A 25,517-nucleotide genomic window follows, 5' to 3' on the forward strand; every position below is an offset into this window, starting at 1 on the left:
GCTGTAAACTAGTCAGTTTATCTGTACTGTAAACACCACAGTAATAACTAAGTACAATTTCTCAGCTACTGTACCAATGTTCTTGATACATACACAAAACATTTAAATTTTACACTGCTGCTTAATCAATATTATAAAACAATTCTAATATCATTATACAATTGAAGGATTTAGTTATCATTCATACCAAATAAATATATAGCTTTTAACTTGAAAGGATGAGGACTATAAAGAAGTATGTCTAATTACCAAGTTTTAGATAACAAATCAGAGTACATATTGTCATAGGAGGATTTGGTGCTAATACTCTATTAACTTAATAAATAGATAAATATTCTAAACATGATTATGTTTTATTTCAAAAATTTACGAAGGAAAAAAATTAAGTATTTCAATACTTTATATGTAATCATAATATTCAAATAACACAATAAGTGTAATAGTAAATTTAGGTTAATACTTGGAAAAGGTTGACAATAAAATACTATACAATGTATCAATTTTCCTACTTCCACTGTTTTTTTCAAAATCTCTCTCAACTCAGTAAGTGGTTTTTCTCTTGACCCTCATCTTTCCCAATACTCAGGCTATGTGCTGAGGAGTATTGAAACTCTCTGTTCCTACCTTCTCCTGAAAGACTCTTGGGTGCATTCTTGCCTGAATATTTAGATTTAGATTTCTTCATGCTTGATACAGGAAGATTCCTGAAACTTAGACCAGACCTGTCTCATGATACCAGCTATTGCCTGGATGCTGAGAACATCGTCTTGGATCATTTGTTTGTTGATGATCTCCTTTGAAAGCGATATTGAGACTGAGCCAGGGATTGTGAGTGGCCTGGAGAAGATCTGGTATTATCTATGGTTTGATACCAGTGGTGGGACAAGAATGCTTGTGTCACCTTGACGACGGAATTTATGATTGTCTTCCTCATAATGTTTTTGGCCTCCCTTGCTACAGTCAGTTTGAGAGTACTGTGGATCCATTTTGTAAACCATCTCTAACTTTAGTTCATGTCCATCTAGTAAAATCCCATGTAGTGGACCCAGGGCATCCTTGGCATCACGTTTGTTGTGGAAATAGATTAAGGAAACCAATATGGACTTTTAGTCAATGGATTTGTGGGATGTTTACATCACTATCAGGCCCATCATGCTCAAAGATATGCCTCAGGGTGCAGCATGAATTGTGGTTTGCCAGATTTTCAACCTTGAAGGAGATCATTCTCTCCACAAAGGGAAGAGGATGACTGTTACTCATGGTCTTTGATACCTCCAGTTAGAATACTCTGAAATAAGCAGATTTAAAGCTCCAAGAGAGATGAAAAATCTGCAACCTTTTTCTTCCAATCTTTTGACTACAATTCCTTTCATTTGTATTTGCACAGATATTCTAGAATGTTTCACAACAGCTTTGCCCATCAATAGAGATAAAACCATTTAAGAACAGAGCAATATGAATGTGAACCAGTTATAAACAAGTGAAATAATCCAAACAATTATTTTCACTTTTCCAGTAGAAATCCAGATGTGCTATATCAATAAAAGATTAGAATATTTATTTGTAACATGATCATTAACTTTTATTTTTCTAATATGAAATGATATAAAAATGATAGTAAAGTTTTTATTCCCTTCATTTACTAATATATATATAGCAACAATATGTAGAAGGGGATAATGAATTAGAAAAATATTTTTCTAGAAAAGAACTTTGACTAATTTGGGCAAACACTATCCTTTTATTAATTTTAAGATAAAAATATTCAGGTCTTTGTTCCACTTGGACTTGAGTTTCATGCAGGGTGATAAATTTTTATGCATTTGCATTTTTTCATAGGTAGAAATCAAGTAAGACCTGCATCATTTGTTGAAGATGCTGTCTTTTGTACACTGTATGGTTTTGGCTTATTTGACAAAAATGAAAAAGGCATACATGTATGGGTTTATTTCTGGGTTTTCTATTCACATTCATTGATCCACCATCGTGTTTCTATGCCAGTACCATGCAGTTTTTATAACTATTTCTCTGTAGTTCAGTTTGAGTTCAGGGATGGAGATATCTTCTGATGATCTGTTGCTGTACAGGATTGTCTTAGCAATTCTGAGTGTCTTTGTTTTCCATATTAAATTGACAATTGTTCTTTCAAGGTCTGTAAACAATTGTATTGGTGTTTTTCATTTAATCAATTACAATTTATTCACCTTGTATCCCCTCTATAGCTCTGTCTCTCCTCCCCTCCCAATCCCACTCTCCTTCCCCCATCTCCACCCATGTCCCACCAAGGCCACCAACAGGGGAGGTCCTCCTGTCCTTCCTTCTATTCCTAGTCTATCAGGACCTATCTGGAGTGGCTGCTTCTTCTTCCTTGTGGCCTTGCAAGCCTGCAGACCCCTCAGGCAGAGGTGATCAAAGAGCAGGCCAATCAGTTACAGTCCTTGTCCCCCTTACTATGGAACCAACTTGGACCCTGACATTCCATGGGCTACATCTGTTCAGGGTTCTAGGTTACCTCTATAAATGGTCTTTGGTTGGAGTATCAGTCTCAGAAAAGACCCCAGTGCCCAGAGTTTTTGCTTCTGTTGCTCTCCTTGTGAAGTTCCTTACCCCTCCAGTTCTTACTATATCCCCTTTTTTTTTCATAAATTTCCCTGCACTAGGCCAAAAGTCTGGCTCTAAATCTCAGCATCTGCTCTGATACCTTGCAGTGTAGGGCTCTTTAGAGGCCCTCTGTGGGAGGTTACTCACTTGTTCCCTTATTTCTCCCTTTTGTGATATCCATCCTCTTTTACATTTTGAATGTGGATTGAACAACTCAGCCAGAGTGTTCTGTCTTGATTAGTTTCTTTAGGTGTAGGGATTTTAGTATGTTTATCCAATATTTTATGTCTAATACCACTTATGAGTGAGTATACGCCACATGTTTCTTTCTGATACTGGGATGCCTCCCTCAGAATGATCTTTTCCAGTTCCCACCATTTACCTGCAAATTTCATGATTCCTTGTTTTTGACTGCGGAATAATATTCCATGGTGAATATGTACCACAATTTCTGTATCCATTTCTCCACTGAGGGGCATCTGGGTTGTTTCCTGGCTCTTAAGAATAAACCTGCTACAAACATGGTTTGGCAAATGTTCTTTTTGTATACTTGAGCATCTTCTGGATATATGTCTATGTGTGTCATACCGGGATCTTGAAGAAAAGATACTCCTAATTGTCTGAAAACATGCCAGATTAATTTCCAAAGTGGTTGTAAAAGTTTGCATTCCCACTAGTAGTGGAGTAGGTTTCCCCTAACTCCAATCCTCTCCAGCATGTGTTGTCAATTGAATTTTTGATCTTAGCCATTCTGATGGTTGTTAGGTGAAATCTCAGGGCTGATTTGATTAACATTTCCCTGATGACCAAAGACATGATGGGAATTACATTGAATCTCTACATTGCTCTTGGTAGGATGGCCATTTTCCCTTCTTAATCCTACAGATCCATGAGCATGGGAATTCTTTCCATCTTCGAATATCTTCCTCAGTTTCTTTCTTCAGAGACTTGAAGTTTTTCTCATACCAGTCTTTCACATGCTTGATTATGGTCACCCAAGCTACTTCATGTTATTAGTGGCTATTTTAAAGGGTGTTTTCCTCCTAATTTCTTTCTCAGCCCTTTGGAATTTCCTATATGGGAGGGCTACTGATTTTTATGAGTTAATTTTGTATACAGCCACATTGCTGAAAGTGATATCAGCTGAAGTTGCTCTCTAGTTAAATATTTGCCGTCACTCATGTATACTGTTATATCATCTGCAAAAAGCAATACTTTGATTTCTCCCTTTCTGATTTGGATCCTAATGATCTCCTTTAGTTGTCTTATTGCTCTAGCTTTGACTGCAAGTAATCTCTCTTAGAGATATGGAGGGAGTGGGCAGCCTTGCCCTGTCCCTGTGTTCAGTAGGATTGATTTATATTCCTCTCCATTTTGAGTCATGGTCCAAATCCAGGCAGAGTGCATGGAATCTTTTGAAATTAGGGGGAGATAGGAAGTCTTAGAGGGTACAGGAGCTTCATGAGGAGAACAACAGATCACAAAATTCTGGCCAGATATGTATTTTCTCAGACTGATACGCCAACCAAGGACCATGCATTGAGATACCCTAGAACACCCAGAACCTGTGCACAGCTATAGCCCATGGCAAGTCAGTATCCAAGTGGGTTTCCTAGTAATAGAAACAACGAGCTCCTCCATGTTTGTAGCAGGTTGACTTGTAATACCCAGAAGCTGGAAACAGCCCAGGTGTCACTCCGCGGAGGAATGGATAGAGAAATTGTGGTTCATCTACAGAATGGAATATTACTTAGCATTACAAAACAATGAAATCATAAAATTTGTAATAAACTGTGAGATCTGGAAAAGATCATCCTGAGTGAGGTATCCCAGAAGCAAAAAGACACACAGGGTATATACTGACACATAATTGGATATTAGACATAAAATATAGATCACACCTACTAAAATCTGTACACCTAAAGAAACTAATCAAGAAGGAGGTCTCTGGGTAAATGCTCAAACCCCATACAGCAAGGCAAAGAGGATGAACATCAGAAGAAGGAGAAAACAGGGAAGTGTATGGGAGCCTGCTACAGAGGACCTGTGACATGCTCTATCATGCCAGATATCAAAGCAGACTCTTAGTTTTATGGCCAACTTTTGGGCAGAGTGTAGGGAAATTCATGAAAGAAGTAGGAAATAATAAGACCTGGAGGAGAAAGGAGCTCCACAAGTAGAACAACAGAACCAAAAAATCTGGGCACAATGGTCTTTTTTCAGACCAAAACCATTGATGGAGATAAACTAGAATCCCTGCACAGATGTTGCAAATGGCAGTTCAGTTTCCACGTGGGTCCCATAATAATGGCAACAGGGACTGTCTCTGACATGAACAGATTGGCCTGTTCTTTGATCACCTGCCTCTGAGTGGGGAGCTACCTCACCAGGCCACAGTAGAAGATATTGCAACTACTCCTGATGAGACCTGATAGACTAGGATCAGAAGGAAGAAGAGGAAGACCTCCCTTATCAGTGGACTTGGAGAGGGGCATGTGTAGAGAAGGGGGAGGGACGGTGGGATTGGAAGGGAAGGAGGGAGGAGGCCAAGGGTTGTTACAAAATGAATAAAGTATAATTAATTGAAATGGAAAAAGCAGAGTCTGAACAGATAAAAATCCAATATCTAAATGAAGCAGTCATTGTAGCAAAACAAATCTCTACCATTAAAGATGATGAATAAAACATTTAAAATAAAATGATAATGAATAATTCAAAAAATTGGTTTGTATGCAGGCATTCCTACAGGGAATTTTGTCAATCATTGGTTAATGGAAGAGGGCCCATAAGTGTTGCATAAGGAACATTGTTCAGCCATGAATGTTGTGGACCCTTGTGACTCCAGCACCTGAGATTTCAGAAACAGGCTGATCTCTGTGAATTTGAGGACAGCCTAGTCTACACAGTAAGTCCAGGGCACTCAAGGCTATTAAGCATAATCATGTCTTGAAAGCCCCCAAACAAAAAGCACACAAATATAAAAGTTACTCTATAAAGAACAAGCCATTCCTGATGACACCTAATTGACTAGGATCAGAGGGAAGAAAAAAAAGACCTCTGCTTTTCTGGTCTAGTCTGTTTGGTGATCTGTAGGCCTCCTGTATATTTATGGACATCTCTTTCTTTAAGTTGAAAAATTTTCTTCTATGATTTTCTTGAAAATATTTTCTGGACCTCGGAGCCTGGAGTCTTCTTTTCAATAAATTCCTCTTATTGCTAGATTTCATCTTTTCATGGTGTCCTTGATTTCTTGGATATTTTGTGTTTTGAACTTTTCTGATTTTACTTTTTCTTTGAGAGAAGTATCAATTTCTACGAGTGTATCTTTAGCTCCATAGATTCTCCCTTCCGTCTCTTGTATTCTGTTGGTGATGCTTACCCCTGTGGTTCCTGAACTTTTCTCCAAGTTCTCCTCCAGCTCCATGGTTTTCTCAGTTTGTGTTTTCTTTATTGATTCTAATTCTGTTTCCATGCCTTGCACCATTTCTTTCATCTGTTTGAATGTTGTTTCCTGACTCTCTATGATGGTCTCTATTATTTTGTTAATTTCCTTTCTATATGCCACTAATTTTATCTCTACTTGTGTCTCTATTTTTTTTGGCTATGTTTGCCAGTGTTTCTTTAAGAAATTTGTCTATTTCTTCTTTCTTTACCTCCAATTGACTGGCCAAGTCTATGAAAGATTTGTTCATTTCCTCTTTAACTGACTACATTTGCATGGTTATTGTTCTAAGACAGTTGTTTGTTTCCTCTTCATGGGCCTCAAATAATAGGGTACGCATAGCTTTAAATTCATTTTCCTGTGTTTCTGATGAATTGGAGTATTCATCAATTTTGGGGGTTGCTGTTGAAGTTATGATGTCCTGATTTAAGTTGGAAGTGTTCTTTCGCTGACCACTATCTATTGGCTTATCTGAAACCTTTCCTGTTTATTTTTTGGGTTTTGCAGTTCAGACTGGTACTGTTTCTCTCTAGTGTCTGGAGAGTTCTTCAGAAAGCTGAGAGCAGTCCCATGTCCTCAGCATGTGCTGAGGACTAGCTCTACCTGTGATGAAAAGTAAGCAGACACAAACCGGGCAAATCCAGGCAGGCCTTAAGTGTATATGTGTGTGTGTGTGTGTGTGTGTGTGTGTGTGTCTGTGTGTGTGTGTTTGTGTTTGTGTGTAAGTGTGCATGGAATTATGTCTCGAGGGACAGAGTGATAGATAATATTGAACCTTTAAGTATGTGGGAGGGGCTCTGCACTGTATATGTAGCAGGCACTACTTATGGTCCCAGCGCAATTTCAGGCATTAACTGCCTTAACTCCTCAATTGGACACACAGAGCAGGCTCTTCTTTGTCCCAAGTGACCCTGTGTTTCCCAAAGTGGGTATGTGGGTGGGAGGTGTTTGAGGTCTGGATTCTGTTTTAGAAAGACCCTGGATCTGGGGCTCTGCAGATTCTCAAGGGTAAAATTTCTATCAGGCAGATCACTGGTCAGGGAAAGGGCTATCTGGGCTCTCTGCCCTCTGGTTTGGCCCTGTTTGTTTGATGTGCTCTGCCAGCTCAGTGCTGCTGCCACTGCCAGGTTAGGAAATTCTGCTGCAGCTGGAGACCAAGATGCCAGGCCAGATGTTTTCTGCTAAGGCCTGGGGGGCCCTCCACTGTACTCTCCAAACTTGGGATGCCCAGCACTGGTGTTCTGAGATTTTATGGCGCGTCTGCTTGGTTTTGGTGGGTATCTAGCATAATATCTGTCACTGAGGGATTGGAAAGGCCGTGCAGTCAGGGTCTGAGTGACCTTATGGGGCCAGTATGTTGGCTAACAGATCCAGGACTCTGGGATGATGGTGCCACAGGTCTGGACTAGCAGTGCAGGGACCTCGATGTCGCAAATATATCTGGGCATAGTGTTGTTTTCTGAAACTGTTTCTCCAACCAAGGACCATGTATGGATATAACTTAGAACCTTTGCTCAGAGGAAGCTCATGGTAGCTCAATAACCAATTGGTTTCCCATAGCAAGGGAAACAGGGACCATCTCTGACAGGAAATCAATGGTAGGCTCTTTGACCTCCCAACTCCCCAAGGGAGGAACAGTCCTGCAAGGCCACGGAGGAGGACTTTGAAGCCAGTCCTGAAGATACCTGATAAAACAGGGCCAAATGAAATGGGAGTAGGTCCTCCCCAATCCTTGGACTTGGAAAGGATCAGGGAGAAGCTATGGGAGGGAGGGTGGGATTACTAGGGAATAAGGGAATGGTATGTAGCTGGGATAGTGTTAATAAAATATAACTAATAATAATAAAAAAATAATAATAAAATTAAATCTTTACAAACCAAGAGCCAGTTAATGAATGCCAAAACTCAAAAAAATAAAATAAAGTATTATTCATTCATGGGACTTTCAAAATCAAATTTCTCTTTTTGAATGTTACTATATTTTCTTGAGTTAGAAATTGTATTTTGTTATTACTGTATTTCTGGAAATTTCCCTTCAAAGGATGGAATATTCACTAAACTTTACAGACATTATGCATCATGATATGTTTCAGAAAGAATCATGAATCTACTTTTACCAGTTTGAAGTTAAAATCTTCAAGTGGGAACATGATCATGTGGGAAGAAGTCCATTCAGGGTGAATCTGAAATTTACCTAAGACATGTGTGAATTCAAAACCTATCCATTGTTTCCAGGCTAGCATGTGAAGGTTTTCATACATGTTGAAACCATAGGGTGTTGCCTTGAGATTGGTACTCTGGGCCTGTTTTCCTGTGTCATGTTTGGCATTTATTATGCTTATTTTGTCTCAGAGCTTTTCAGTCTTCCAATGCACTTGGCTGTTGTGTCTGTGAATAATCTACTCTATTAAAGCATATTTGTCAGTTCCAGCTTAACTGTGTCTCTGTATAATATTAATATTAAAAGGTTTCTCCCTCCTCAACAAACTTCCACCATTCCAATTATACAAGAAGCTGAGATGTATCACTGGAGTTCTTAGTTGTATTCAATTTAGAAATAGTAAAAAAAAAAAAAAAAAAAAAAAAAGCAGACCTCCCCTATCAGTGGACTTGTGGTGTGGCATGCATGCAGAGGGTGGAAGAAGGGGGGACTGGGACAGGAGGAGGGAGGAAACCACAGGAAGGATACAAAGTGAATAAAGTGTAATTAATAAAAAATTAAAATAGACCTTCCAAAAAACAAATAAATAAACTGTAGTTAATAAAAATTTAATTAGAGAAGGACTAATACCCAGAATATGTAATAAACTCTAGAGGTCATCTTCAGTGCAAGCCTTTCCGTATTACACCATGAGCATCTTTCTTAACACATGTTGACGGCCATTTAATGACTGACCATAACAGGGAAATGTGAGAAAAGATACTTCACCATAGACTCTTCTCCATAGAAGAGTACAATCTTTGAATGTGACTCTATATCAAATTATGGGTTTCATCCAACAGTTTGTACAGATAGAAAAGCAACTGAAAATGTATATCAGAAGTAAAACATCTAACAATGAAATCTGGGTAATGGGTGTCTCGATGAAAATATTGCAACTGGAAAAAAAAAGGAACAAGCAAATAAGCATCATTCTTCTGTCCTGTCTGCATCATCACCTGCTTGCAGGTTCCTGCCTTGGTTTCTCTCAGCTGATTGTTACCGAGTATATATATATATATATTCAATTCTTTCAGCCCAATGTTGTTTTGGTCATGACTGTTTCAAGGAAATGGACCCCAAATGAAGACAGCAAATGACATTTATTCATTCAATATTTAAAGAATTTATTTTTCTGAGGTCCAGAACTCAAATTCGAATTTCTGTGTCAGCAGGACTTATTATATGTAGGCGACAAATGGGACAAGTTGAGTTGTCAGATAGCCAACGATCAATGCATTTATGATGATATTCATGAAGGCAAGGTAGTATACGAATCTTACTGCCTTGTTTATACCTTGTAATACAAATACTGCACTGGTTTAATTTATCATGTTTACAAAAATCTCTTAGTTTTAAAGCGTTAATCTGTTGTTTGGTAAGTCCATTATGGTGGTTATTATGAACATGATTGAAGATGGTAAAATGAGGCAAAGATGGCAAAGAATCACTGTCATCAGAAACTTCTGGATCGGTAACATGCCTTCCCTGTCTGGCTTCAGAGTTTGGGTGAGGTAGTATAAGTAAGTCGTTAGTGTCTTCACTTTGTGAGCTAGCTGATGAATTTATATTATTGACTACAGTATTGTCACGAGCCACTGGAGTAGGTAAAGTATGCCGATTGAATCTTAAATTGGAAAATGGTAAGGAATTTGTGATAGAATTACGGGTAGAACTGGAAATATCGCTCTCACAAGAATGAACTCTTCTATTATTTTCACTTGATGGTGAGTCAAAATCCTCTAACTGAATCGCAATGCAATTGTCATCGAGTATCTCAAAAACTCCTCTCTTGATGTACCCTGATGGTCCAAAAGGAGATGCAGCCACTGTAAAATCTAAACTAGTATTTGCGGTTTGATCAACAGAAATTATTTCAGAATCCTCTATACCTGTCTGATTAGGACAGGAGGATGTGTTTGTGTTTTCTTCTTGATCAGTTTCCACAGGGACAAATTGAATTGGCTTTACAGCTGTAGACTGACTGTTATGATCAGTGTTCTCTGTCGATATGTGTTCTATCATTGGAGAAGATGTTCTTTGCAAATCAGATATAGACAAATCATCTCGCAATTGCAAACCTGTGTGACCATTAGAACCAAGGGAAGACTCATCCATCCTATGATGTGACTGTGTTTCAGACAATACATGATGACCAGCTCTCACATCCTGAGTATGTGGAAGTGGCCTACTTCCTGTTGTTTCTCCAACTATCAGAACTACTGGACTCTCACTTCTGGTGATTCTATCTTTAATACATGGCCCTTCAATTAAAACATCAGTTATATCTTCCTCTGGTGAGAAAGGAATTACACAGGTTGACTCAGGTCGTTGATGTTCCACTTCATTCTGGCTTTTCCTACTACAGTCATGGTAGGTATGTTCTGAAGGTAGTTCATGGTCAATTTGAGGACTTGTATTCCCATCATTAAAGGTAAATCTCATCTCTCCAGTGATGTCATTATTCTTTGGTTTGCACTGACTTTTTCTTGCCCCAAGCCCCCACTCCAGTATTTTTCTTTGTGTTATACTTTCAGATTGTTGAAAAGAGGTAATCTGGACTCTGTCAGAATCATCACTAGGCACAACATCTGAAGTGCTGGCTTCACCTGTACACATAAAACAGAAGTTAATCAAAATCAACTCTCAAAATTAGAGTGCATACTTCTTTCACACTGCTTCAAAAATAAATAAAATAACCCCAAAGATTCAGATATTTTAATCTGAATTTGTGTCATATTTCACATAGAATCAATAAAAGTCAAAAATGAAAAACATAAAAATCAAAATTTACACAGAGTTCAAATTTGCCTTTGAAATAACCTATCTTGTTCTAGATATATTTATGAAAATTTAAAGTGAATCAGAAGACATTTCCACTCAGTTTCAGAATCTCCTATATTACCTTCTAGAGTAATCTATTCTATTATATTAATATAACCAGCAACATGATACTTAAAACTTTAAAAAGATTTTTTTATCTTTCACTCATATTAAGGACACATATATGTATCTGTGTGAGCATATATCCAATGTGTGCAAATATTGTTAAAGCGCTAAGGAATCAGATTCCCGAGATCTCCAATCCTAGACACATAACTGAAAAGGGGAATAGAAATTAGACATAGTTCCTGTCCAAGAACACAAGGTGATCTTCACTTATATTTTAAAAATTACTTATAACTTAAAAAGTAACTTATAACTTAAAACAAATTCTACACAGGGTGCAATATGAGTCTCAAAATTCAAATTGTATGTTTTAAAAATACTTTTACTCTATAACTTTATTTTTAATCTCATGAATTGCAAAAAATAAAACATGATAGTGGACATTTATTATACAGTAATATTTGTTATTCAACCCTGAGAAAGAAAGACTAATTCTTGATAGACCAATTTTGGTAAGTTTTTTCAGTGAAGAACACACACCTGTTTGTATTAGGTGTGAATCTGTGTGTTAAAATCATTGAAAGCACACTTAACCTTGTAAAACTGTATAGAATTAAACATACACAAACACACACACACACACACACACACACACACACACAGATAACTACCCATTATCACTACCAAAATTTTTCTGAGGATATTAACAGATGTCCTTTGGGGAGGAGATTAGAATTATGCCAAATTTCATTTATTGATATACAGTGTCTTTGTATGACTTCTGTAAAGAAGAAATAGAAGTGACAAATAAATACATGGAAAAATGGTAAATATCATTTGCCACCTTAGATGTAAGTGAGTGCATATCAAGATTCCATTGCAGTGCTCTCTCAAGGATTGACAGTCTTTTACTACCATAATTGTTATTATTATAGCACACAGTTTACAATTTACAACCAAGAAAAAAAAAATAGTGTTTTGAGAATATTCCTTGTAAAAACCTTAAAAAAAGACTTTTAGTTTGCAACGTAAAACTTCAATCCCAACTAAATGTTTGTTCTGCTAAATTATAGAAAAAAATTAGTTTTGTTTAATGTAAGATGCTCAAAAAACTCAAATATAAAGAAATTTTAAAAATGTTGAATTTGGAGTATTCAGAGTTCACTGACATCTAGTTGAATCATTAAATCTTGGAAGCCCTTGGCTCCTCCTTCCTTTTCTTTACTGAGACATACTACAAAACTTGAGTATTTCAGGTTCACCTGTTTGATACTCATGTGTTTTTTTTTTTTAAATATTGACTCAGATTGTAGATATCTCATTTGCTTTTTTATTATTTGCCATATATTCTCCAGCAATAACTTTGCCAAATATTAGTGCTCCATGCATTTAATATTTTATGATGCACCACTCCACTGATATTGGATCAGTTTAAATTACTGTGATGTAATGTAAGACAGTTGTTCACTCTCTGCCAAATTTTAGTAATAAAAGAACGATGTTAGCCTGAATCTTAAAAAAATTCCAATAGGCACATCCTACAAGTGATTGTCTACACCTATTATCATCAAGTGGAACAATGTCATAAAGGAACTCCAAAATAGAGAGCCATTATGTAACAGCGCTTTGAAATTTTGCTTCAAAAACAGTAATAACAAGGGGCCAAGAGGATAGCAGATCATGCCATGTCAAGGTTTGGTATTGTTCCCAAGGTCTAACAGGTATAGAAGGAAATCAGTTTTCCAGTACAGTGAGTGGTGACAGGAAAACATGGTGGTCATCAGCAAGAAAAGTAACAAGGCTCATTGTTAATTGGGTTTAATTCTAGTGTGAAGTGACTACAACTGAGATGTTTGGAAATGGAGCTGAAGATGAAGTGTTTCAGAAAATTTACACAGCATACACAATAGCAGAAAAATTTCAGGGTAGATGTATAGAAGAGAGAAGAACCCCTGTGATAGCTGTATTAACAAAGGGAAGGATAAAGGCCAAAGGAAAGAGTAGCAAGAGACAAAACAGAGGTAAAAACCCACAGAACCATTCACATATCACAACACAGATTTAAAATGCAACAAAACAGAAATTTCAGGGTTTACATACCTTAGAAAAACCCCAGAGAATCTTTGTTTTCAGTATTTTATTGGAAGAGTTGCAAGAATATATATCCAGCATGGTTCCTACAACAAAACTGCATAAAGACCTCACCAGTACACATACAAATAGGGTTACAGTAACTCATAAGATTCCCCACTCCTAGATGAAGAGTTATAGGCAGTGGATGGTAAGAGTTTATAAATAGGGAGTTTCCTCCAAAGAACAGACAGGTTATCCATTCCACAAAGTAGCCAGCCTTAGACACATATAAACCTGAGCTACAGTAAATTTACTCAGTAGTCATTACATTTGTATATTTCATTATTGAAAGGAGGGACCATGGTTTGAGAAGTTAGAGATAGATGGGAGGACTTTCAGGTGAGAGAGAGAGATTGAAATGATCAATGCAGCCACTCCTGATGAGACCAGATAGACTAGGATAGACTAGGATCAGAGGAAATGGGAGGAAGACCTCCCTTATCAGTGGACTGCGGGAGGGGTACATGTGGGAAGAGGGAGGGACAGTGGGATTGGGAGGGACGCAGGGAGGGGGGTACAGAGGTGATACAATGTGAATAAACTGTAATTAATAAAAATAAAAATAATTTAGAAAGATATAACTTCCTAATAAAGAACTATAATGATATATAAAAAGAAATGATGTAAATATAGTGTACTCATGTATAAAATTCTAAAAAGAAAACATAATATGCCTACAAACAGTTTTTAAACAAGGACCAGACTACTGCTGATGTAGTAACAAGATGATTCAGAGACAAAAGAAATTTCCACCATTATCAGTGGATTTGGGAGTGGCTTGGAAGTATATGGGTTAGGGAGGGGATGAGGGAATATGCTAATATGCTACAAAGTGAATAAGCTGTACTTTATAAAAAATAAATGAATTTAAACAAAATAAAGAAGTCTACAAAATGTTTAAGCAAAATTGACAAGACTCCTGCTGATGCAGTAACAAGGTGAATCAGAGAGAAAGGAAGATTTCTTCCTTGACAGTCCACTGTGGAAACCCAAAGCAAGTGTCCTGCAAGTATTCTTTGAATCCTGGCATGCAGAATAATTTTACTGAGAGAAAAAATGCTTAAAAGCAGCAGCACAGTGTTCCATTCAGAGGAAATCTAGTCTGCCGTAGGGTAGAGTGTGACTCACTAACACCTCAGCAGAAGGATGAGCAGAAGCAACTGTACAAAGATTCTATATAGCCAAACTCCAGCCAAGGAAAGCTTTATTGATTGTCTTTTCTCCTACCTAGAGACCTAAAGACACCTTTAGTTATAAAACCTCTTCCTAACTGATTGATCACATCATCTATTTGCAAGAGAAATATCAGAAAGGGGAACATGAGGGAAATCTTTGTGATATTTTACTCTGCAAGATAGGTCAATGGCCACATTCTTAAATCTCATGGCCAAGGTACTCAAATGGACATTTAATGAATACTCCAGATATGATAGTGTATATTAGTTTTGTATTTCAAGTTAAATTATTATATAATATTCATTTTCCGTGGAATTATTTCTAGGCTTGTCTAACATGATTTTGATAATACGTGTGTTCTCCAAAATATATGACTAATATAGAGGCAAAAAATGAAGTAAGTTCCATTTAGATTTAAATCATTTACCTATGTCTTTTGGATGATGTGTTTTAAACAGACTTTCTGTCATAATGAAATAACTTAAAGCCTATAAAATTAACTTACATAATGTACTACAGAAGTCAGTCTACTTTTCAGTGTTGTTAGAAAGGTAAAAAAGAAAGGGAAGGTGGTTTAAAATAATTGGTAAGCATATCAGAACGGAAATGGTAAACATATGGAACTATTTTGATGTGGCATGATTTTTAAAATCCCAAATTAGTGCTGATCCTTAAAGACACAAAGAAAAAGTAAAATTTTCTTTGATTCATGCAATACTCAGAATCCTAGACAAATCACTGTATTTTAAAACAATGCAAAATGCTGTTGCTTATATGTAATATCGAGTTGGGTTCTTTTCTCAGATAATGTGTTGTTAGTAGGTTTAGTTTTTTTTGTTGTTTGTTTCTTTTATTTTAGTTGGGTTGGGTTATTGGGTTTGGATGTTGTTGTTGTTTCTATTTTTCTGGCTTATTTATTTATTTATTTATTTATTCATTTATTTATTTATTTATTTGTTTTTGGTCAACCTAACTCAATCTAGAGTCATCTGTGGATGAACTACAGCTGTGAAAATGCATCCATTTTATTGGCCTGTATGCAGGTTTGCTGTGCAAATGCCTGGTCAGTGATTGATGTGAGAGAGCTAGTTCAATGTTGTTGCTGCCACACCTGTGAGAAAAGGATAGTATGGTGTAAGACAAAGGCTGAGCATGTCAGCAGAGCAAACCAGTAAGTAGTATTCTCTAACATCTCTTCTTCATTTCCTGCCTGCAGGTTTGTTCCTTGAGTTCTGCCTCTAAATTCTCTTCAGGGCAGATTATAGTTTACAATATAATACTGTAAATTAAAGTATACTTTATTATAAGATTACATGAACCTCTTTCTCCCCAATTTAATTTTGATTATGGTGTTTGACTAAAGAAATAAACTAAGACATATAATAATAGATAATATTTCTCTTTAACTACTAAGTAAGGCATAAGAAAGACAAGAGACAGACCTTCAGTGATACATCTCAAAACTTTTGAGCAAAATAATATCAGGGATGAGGGCATGTTCAGAGAATACATATTGTCAGGATTTTCCATATCATTCTCAATGTTTTGTTGATTTGGAGTTGAAATAAATTACCTATCATACAAAATCAATATGCTGGGTCTACAATAGTATATATAAGAGCATGCTACAAAACCTAAATTTAGGGGGGCAGAGCCAAGATGGCGACTAGCACACACAGTTTCTGAGCAGTGGGATACCTGATCTTCTGAGTTGGAGAATGGAAGGACCCCCAACCCAGGAAAACCACAGCGAGGCTTTCTGAACACCAGAGAACATCGCAGGAGGTGAAAACTTTGGCCTCAGGTCACCCGGAGACTTGCTTGGGGAGGGAGAGAAAAGATTCTTTGTTCTTGCTGCACTCCCTTCCCCCAGACCTCCTTCCTCCTCGGCACAGCTGCACAGGGGACTCATCTTTCTCAGCTCAGACCTAACTGCCTGGGGTATACAACCGCTGAGACGGAGCCCCAACCACTTTAGCGGCAGACAAAAGCCAGCAGTACGTACCCCGGAGTCCCAGATTCGCGCAGTGGCTGCACCATCCTCCCAGGGCGGGAATCTGCTAGACACCATACTAGCTCCGCAGGATCGCCATCACTGACGGTACGACCCGCCCAATCCCACAGTGACAGAGAATACGCTATATACTCACCGAAACCAGGCAGAAACGTCATACAACCTGGACACACCAGGCACTGGGCCTCCCAAGCTTGGAGAGCACAACTAAGAGATCCCAGGACTTCCCAGAAAGCATTGGAACTAGCAAGCCAGTCTCCAGTTACAGCAGGACGTGGCAGCGGAGCAGTACTGAACTGGCGGGGCACCACAGCCCTCCAGTTTAAGACTAACCAGGGCCAAACCAGAGAACAGAGAGCCTGATTACCCCATCCCTGCTGAAGTGACCACCCTGAAATCTCCAGCTGCAGCAAGACCTCAGAACCTGGCAGTGACAGCAGCACAGAACTGGCGGAACACATCAAAGAAGCAGGGCCAAACCAGAGAGCAGAGAGCCCCGGATACCACGATCTCGGCCAAGAGACCTGCCTGTAAGTGAGTGCAACCTTGAGAATCTGCAGTTCCCCAGATCCTGGGTCCTTCTAAATCAGAAGCCAGGCATCGAACCCCCTCCCACCCACATACCCACTTTGGGAAACAGAGGGGCACTAGGGACATTTTAGTTCCTGCCCTGTGGGCCTGATTAAGGAGCTAAGACAGATAATACCAGAAATTGCGCTGCGATCATCATTAGCGCCTGCGACATATACAGTACAGAGCCCCTCCTACACACTCAAGGGTTCAACATTAGCCATCACTCTGTCCCTCGAGAAACTCATCCACGCACACTTACACACACAGATACACACGCACGCGCGCGCACACACACGCTTGCATTTGCCCCGTTTGTGCCTGCGTACTTTCCTCCCACAGGTACAGCTAGTCCTCAGCACACGCTGAGAGTGCTCAGCTTCCTGAAGAACTCTCCAGACACCAGAGAGAGACAGCACCAGTCTGATCTGCAGAATCCAAAAACAAACAGGGAAGGTTTCAGATAAGCCAATGGCCAGAGGTAGGCGAAAGAACACTTCCAACATAAATCAGGACATCATGACTTCACCAGCAAACCCCAAAATCGATGGATACACCAATTCAGCATAAGCACAGGAAAATGATTTTAAAGCCATGCTTGCCCAATTATTTGAGGCTCATAAGGAGGAAATAAACAAGTCTTTCAAAGAGATGGCCAGTCAATTGGAGGCAAAGAAAGAAGAAATAGACAATATCCTTAAAGAAACACAGGAAAACATAGCCAAACAAATAGATACACAAGTAGAGGAAAAATTAGTGGCATATAAGAAGGAAATGAAAAAAGAAATAGAGGCCATCGTAGAGAGACAGGAATCCAAATTCAAACACATGAAAGAAATGGTGCAAGGCATGAAAACAGAATTAGAATCAATAAAGAAAACACAAAATGAGAAAACCCTTGAGCTGGAGAACTTGGAGAAAAGATCAGGAACCACAAAAGTAAGCATCACCAACAGAATACAAGAGATGGAAGACAGAATCTCTGGAGCTGAAGACACACTTGCAGAAATGGATACTTCTCTCAAAGAAAAAGTAAAATCAGAAAAGTTCCAATCACAAAATATCCAAGAAATCAAGGATACTATGAAAAGACAAAATCTAAGAATAATAGGAATTCACGAAAAAGAAGACTCCAGACTCCAAGGTCCAGAAAATATTTTCAAGAAAATCATAGAAGAAAATTTTCCCAACTTAAAGAAAGAGATGTCCATAAATATACAAGAGGCCTACAAAACTCCAAATAGACTAGACCAGAAAAGAAACACATCACGTCACATCATAGTCAAAACACTAAATCTACAGAACAAAGAAAAGATATTAAAAGCAGCAAGGGAAAAAGGCCAAGTAACATATGAAGGTAGACCTATCAGAATCACGCCGGACTTCTCATCAGAAACTATGAAAGCCAGAAGGGCCTGGGCAAGTATCATGGAGACTCTAAGAGATCACAAATGTCAACCCAGACTACTATACCCTGCAAAGCTTTCCATCAACATAGATGGAGAAAACAAAATATTCCATGACAAAACTAAATTTATACAATATCTACACAGCAAACCAGCCCTACAGAAGATACTAGAAGGAAAACTCCAATCCAATGAAAACAAATTCACCCAAGAAAACAGGGCATACAGATAATGTCCCAACAAAAATGAAAAGAAAACAAGCAATGAATCAGGGTTAGATCATTGACTCCATTACAAAAGGAACTAACATGCATTGGTCATTATTATCTATCAATATCAATGGACTCAACTCACCAATAAAAAGACACAGGCTAACAGAATGGTTAAGGAAACAGGATCCAACATTCTGTTGCATCCAAGAAACACACCTATGCAACAAAGACAAACACTACCTCAGAGTAAAGGGCTGGAAAACTGTTTTTCAAGCAAACGGTTCCAGAAAACAAGCTGGAGTAGCCATCCTAATATCTAATAAAATAGACTTTCAACCCAAGTTAATCAAAAAAGATAAGGAGGGCCACTATATTCTCATCAAAGGAAAAATCCACCAAGAGGACATCACAATCTTGAATATCTATGCCCCAAATACAAGAGCACCGACATTCGTAAATGAAACATTATTAAAGCTTAAATCATACATTGATCCTAATACCTTAACAGTGGGAGACTTCAACACTCCACTATCACCAAGGGACAGATCAACTAGACAGACACCAAATAGGGAAATAAAAGCACTCACAGAATCCCTAAATCAAATGGACCTAATAGACGTCTACAGATCATTTCACCCAAACTCAAAAGAGTACACCTTCTTTTCAGCACCCCATGGAACCTTTTCCAAAATAGACCATATAGTGGGCCACAAAGCAAGCCTCAACAGATACAAAAGGATTGAAATAATCCCTTGTATACTATCTGACCAGCATGGACTAAAGCTCGACCTCAACAACAACAGAAACAACAAAAAGCCGACACGCACATGGAAACTGAACAACTTACTACTCAATGACAGCTGGGTTAAGGAAGAAATAAAGAAAGAAATTAAAGACTTCCTAGAATTCAATGAAAAGGAAGGCGCAACATACCGAAATTTATGGGACACACTGAAAGCAGTGCTCAGAGGAAAATTTATAGCACTAAGTGCCTGCAAGAAGAAATTCGTAACATCACATACAAACAACTTAATGGCCCAACTGAAAACCCTAGAACAAAAAGAAGCAGATACACCCAAAAGGAGCAGACGGCTGGAAATAATCAAACTAAGGGCTGAAATCAATCAACTAGAAACAAATAAAACTATCCAAAGAATCAATGAAACAAAAAGCTGGTTCTTTGAGAAAATCAACAAAATAGACAAACCCTTAGCCAAACTAACTAAAAAGCAGAGAGAAACTATCCAGATCAGCAAAATCAGAAATGAAAATGGGGACATAACCACAGACATTGAGGAAATCCAAAGAATTATTAGGTCATACTACAAAAGCCTATATGCCACAAAATTTGAGAATCTAAATGAAATGGATAATTTTCTTGAAAGATTCCATCTACCAAAACTAAGTCAAGATCAGGTAGAAAACTGAATAGCCCTATATCTCACAAGGAAATCAAAGCAGTCATTAACAGTCTCCCCTCCAAAAAAAGCCCTGGACCAGATAGCTTCAGCGCAGAATTCTACAAGACCTTCAAAGAAGTGCTAATTCCAATTCTCCTCAAGCTATTCCACAAAATAGAAACAGAAGGAACACTACCAAACTCATTCTATGAAGCCACAGTCACCTTAATACCTAAACCACACAAAGACCCAACAAAAAAAGAAAACTTTAGGCCTATCTCTCTTATGAACATTGACGCAAAAATACTCAATAAAATACTTGCAAACCGAATCCAAGAACACATCAAAGATATCATCCACCATGACCAAGTAGGCTTCATCCCAGGCATGCAAGGGTGGTTCAACATACGGAAATCCATCAATGTAATCCACTACATAAACAAACTGAAGGAGAAAAACCACATGATCATCTCCTTAGACGCCGAAAAAGCATTTGACAAAGTCCAACACCCATTCATGTTTAAAGTCTTGGAGAGATCAGGGATACAAGGCACATACCTAAACATAGTAAAGGCAATATATAGCAAGCCTATAGCTAACATCCAACTCAATGGAGAGAAACTTAAATCATTCCCACTGAAATCAGGGACAAGACAAGGCTGTCCATTGTCCCCATATCTCTTCAACATAGTACTTGAAGTCCTAGCCAGAGCAATAAGACAACTAAAGGAGATCAAGGGGATACAAATCGGAAAGGAAGAGGTCAAAGTGTCACTATTTGCAGATGATATGATAGTATACATGAGCGACCCCAAAAATTCAACCAGAGAACTCCTTCAGCTGATAAACACCTTCAGCAAAGTGGCAGGATACAAAATCAACTCAAAAAAATCAGAAGCCCTCCTATATACCAAAGACAAAAAGGCTGAGAAAGAAATTAGGGAAACAACACCCTTCACAATAGCCACTAATAACATAAAGTACCTTGGTGTGACCCTAACCAAGCAAGTGAAAGACCTGTTTGAGAAAAACTTCAAGTCTCTGAAGAAAGAAATTGAAGAAGATATCAGAAGATGGAAAGATCTCCCGTGCTCATGGATTGGTAGGATTAACATTGTGAAAATGGCCATACTGCCAAAAGCAATCTACAGATTCAATGCAATTCCCATCAAAATACCAACTCAATTCTTTACAGACCTTGAAAAAAAGATTCTCAGCTTCATATGGAGAAACAAAAAACCCAGAATTTCCAAAACGATCCTGTACAACAACAGATCATCTGGAGGTATCTCCATTCCTGATCTCAAGCTGTACTACAGGGCAACAGTAATAAAAACTTCATGGTACTGTCATTGAAACAGAAAGGAGGATCAATGGAACCGCATAGAAGACCCAGAAATAAATCCACACACCTATGAATACTCGATATTCGACAAAGAAGCCAATTCCATTCAATGGAAAAAAGACAGCATCTTCAACAAATGGTGCTGGACCAACTGGATGTCTACATGCAGAAAAATGAAAATAGATCCATATTTATCACCCTGCACAAAACTAAAGTCAAAGTGGATCAAGGACCTCAACATAAAACCAGATACCCTAAATCAATTGGAAAAAAAAAGTGGGGAACAGCCTAGAACTCATTGGCACAGGAGACAACTTCCTGAACAGAACACCAACAGCACAGGCTCTAAGAGCAACAATCAATAAATGGGACCTCATGAAACTGAAAAGTTTCTGTAAAGCAAAGGATACCGTCATCAAAACAAAACGACTGCCTACAGATTGGGAAAGAATCTTCGCTAACCCTTTATCTGACAGAGGACTAATATGCAGTATATACAAAGAACTAAAGAAGCTGAAAAGCAGCAATCCAAGTAATCCAATTAAAAAATGGGGAACAGAGCTAAAGAGAGAATTCTCGACAGAGGAATATCGAATGGCAGAAAAACACTTAAAGAAATGCTCATCCTCATTAGCCATCAGGGAAATGCAAATCAAAACGACCCTGAGATATCACCTTACACCCATCAGAATGGCCAAGATGAAAAACTCAAGCGATAACACATGCTGGAGAGGTTGTGGAGAAAGGGGAACCCTGCTCCACTGCTGGTGGGAATGTAAACTGGTACAACCACTCTGGAAAGCTATCTGGCGCTTTCTAAGACAAATAGGAATAGTGCTTCCTCCAGACCCAGCTATACCACTGCTAGGTATATACCCAAAGTTTGTTCAAGTACACAAAAAGGACACTTGCTCAACCATGTTTATAGCAGCTCTATTTGTAATAGCCAGAACCTGGAAACAACCCAGATGTCCATCAACGGTGGAATGGGTACAGAAATTGTGGTATTTTTATACAATGGAATACTACTCAGCAATCAAAAAGGAGGAAATCATGAAATTTGCAGGCAAATGGTGGGATCTAGAAAAGATCATTCTGAGTGAAATATCCCAGAAGGAGAAAGACAAACATGGGATATACTCACTTATATTGACCTATAAGATATGATGAACATAATGAAATCTATACACCTAAAAAAGATAATCAATTGAGCGGACATGGGGTAAGATGATCAATCCTCATTTAGAAAGACAGATGGGATGTGCATTGAACGTATGACAGGAGTCTACTGAGAGCATCTGAAAGACTCTAACTAGCAGTGTTTTCAAAGCAAAGACTCATGACCAAACCTTTGGCAGAGTACAGGGAATCATAAGAAAGAAGGGGAGTTAGTCTGATGGGGAAAGGATAGGAGCTCCACAAGGACCAAATATATCTGGGCACAGGGTCTTTTCTGAGACTGACATTCAACCAAGGACCATGTATGGATATAACCTAGAACCTCCACTCAGATGTAGCCTGTGGTAGCTCAGTAACCAATTGGTTTCCCAAAGTGAGGGGAACAGGGACTATTTCTAACAGGAACTCGATGACTGGCTCTTTGGTCTCCCCACCCCCGAAGGGAGGAGCAGTCCTGTTAGGCCACAGAGGAGGGCTTTGCAGCCAGTCCTGAAGATACCTGATAAAACAGGATCAGATGAATGGGGAGGAGTTCCCCCCCATCAGTGGACTTGGAAAGGGGCACGGTGGAGATGAGGGAGGGATTGAGGGAGGGACTGGGAGGGAATGAGGGATCGGGACACGGCTGGGATACAGAGTTAATAAAATGTAACTGATAAAAAAAATAAAATTAAAAAAAAAAACTAAATTTATATTGTATGCTCTAGGGAAACAATATAATACTATTTTCAAGTAGAAAACTTTTAATAATCCTTGGCACTAGAGTAAAATTCGTATTTCACATTGTGAAAAAAATATAAATTCTTTGGTTAGGATACATATTTGTTTTTATTTTTTCAAGGTTACTATTACAGTCACTATTATGGCATGGAGATACCCCTCGGGAAGATGCACTTTATGTTGTATGAAACCAGAAGCATTTTTGGTAATTTCACAGTAGGTAAGTCACAGTATGGTGCCTAAACTTAGTTTTAACCAATCATAATAATTTCTCAAGATTAAAAATGCCTCCACAGGCAGACATATTTGGCTAAGGATAAGAGATAGTTGGTTATCATAATGAAACATTGTTTGCACTGTTGAATTTCTCCTGCATCTTACTTTATAAAAGAGAACTATAAATTGCTAACATATATGTAAAATTGATAACTATCACTAAATACTAGAGAGTATTATAAAAATAAATGGCTATGTTAACAATCCTCCTGAAAATGGATGTCAAAAAATTAATGAAAGTTCCATGTCAGAAATTGACAATTTACTGGAACCCATTTTACTGAATAGCCATTCTTTGGAAGAGAATTAAAAAAAAAAATCTGTAACAGTATGTTCACTGAATTCAGTGGTGACCTAGTTCAGGTCCAAAGACAGTCAATTAGCCAAACTTCAAAAGGCAGTTCAAACATGCTGAAATGAACTCAACATGGACAATACATGGATTTCTGGCAGTTAGATCAATGTCAGCATAACCCAGGAACTCGTTATGATAGTTCCCTGGCTACCAAAAGGAGCAATTTGCTTTACCTCTAGCAAAAGGAATGTCTTGCTCTCCAATTAACATATTCCTATGATGCCTATGAGCATATCAAGTTCCATGCTAGCCACTAGGTTCTCCCATTCCCTACACAAAAAAAAATGCCCTTCAAATCACCCTTAGCTACCCTGGCTTCCTCCAGCTACTGATCCTACTTATAATCTAGATATTCTCACTAGGTATTCTTCATTGTCCATCTCCTGCTATTCTCCCATCTCTTACAGAAAACTCTGGTGTTGCCCAGAATGCTAGATATGTTTATTCTACCTTTCCTTTATTTTTGCTGTGCATACTTCCAAATGCCTCTGGCTGTTCTCTTTTTCATGCAACAAAAAATCCTTTCCATATGGTGGAACAATCATGTTGTCACTTGATATAACTTACTTTTCATCCATGAACTTTCTCTCCAATTTTGTGAATTTCTGCATCTTTTCCTAGTCTGACTTCTGGTAGATGGACCCACCATCAGTGTATCACTTGCATTTCTCTTTGATTTACTTGGCCTTTCAAGCACAGGCTTGGATGGTGTATTTTCCACTTGTCTCTGGTTGTCCTCCATATTTTCTTCTCCAAGAAATCTTGTAACATGTTTTGCAGCTGGGTTCTCATAATTATTCTTAGGACCACTTCCTTTCACAGAATTAAGAATGTGTGAATTGTTCAGTGGTCCCCCTTTCCATGATGGAGATATTCTTTTTTCTCTTCCTGGTTTGACTTCATATTGTTCAAAGGTATTTGGCTGGTAATTAGGAGTATCATATCTAAGCATATTATGTATAGGGCCTTCTTTACCTGTTATCAAAATAAGAAGTAAGAAGGGATTCTAAATATCAAACACATCATAAAATACTTCTCAAAAATTTGTTTTATAACCTGCCTAGGTCCTCTGCCTATATTTTATGGCTGTTACCTTTGTGTTTTTCAGGGAATACAAACATTGAGACTGGGTGTGATCCTGACTTCTTGCCTATTTTTTTCTTACTATTGGGTTATTTTTGTCTGTCCTCAATATAAGGGATTTAGTACTGTCTTACTGTATCTTGTTTTGCCACGTTTGGTTGCTGTTTTTTGGAGGCCTGTTGTTTTCTAAAGGAAAACAGAGGCAGAGTATATCTTGGGGTAGAGGTGATGTGGAGTGGAGCTAGAGGAATATAAATAGGTAAAATTGTAATAGGGGAGTACTGTATGAGAGAATAATTTATTTTCTTTAATAAAAATTCCACATGAAAAAGAACCTAATGAATTATCTCATTCATGAATTAAAATCTTTCAGAATCAATGCCTTTGCTTATATAAACAATATTAATTAAAAGAAGGAGAGTCCAAATTCATTTTAGCAAGCTTAATTTGTTCCTGGATAAGTTTAGAAACGTCTTAGACAAAATCAAAAACTGCTTTTTTAAATTTTATTTTGAA

Source organism: Meriones unguiculatus, assembly GCF_030254825.1.
Source record: "Meriones unguiculatus strain TT.TT164.6M chromosome X unlocalized genomic scaffold, Bangor_MerUng_6.1 ChrX_unordered_Scaffold_31, whole genome shotgun sequence".
NCBI classification, from domain to species: domain Eukaryota; kingdom Metazoa; phylum Chordata; class Mammalia; order Rodentia; family Muridae; genus Meriones; species Meriones unguiculatus.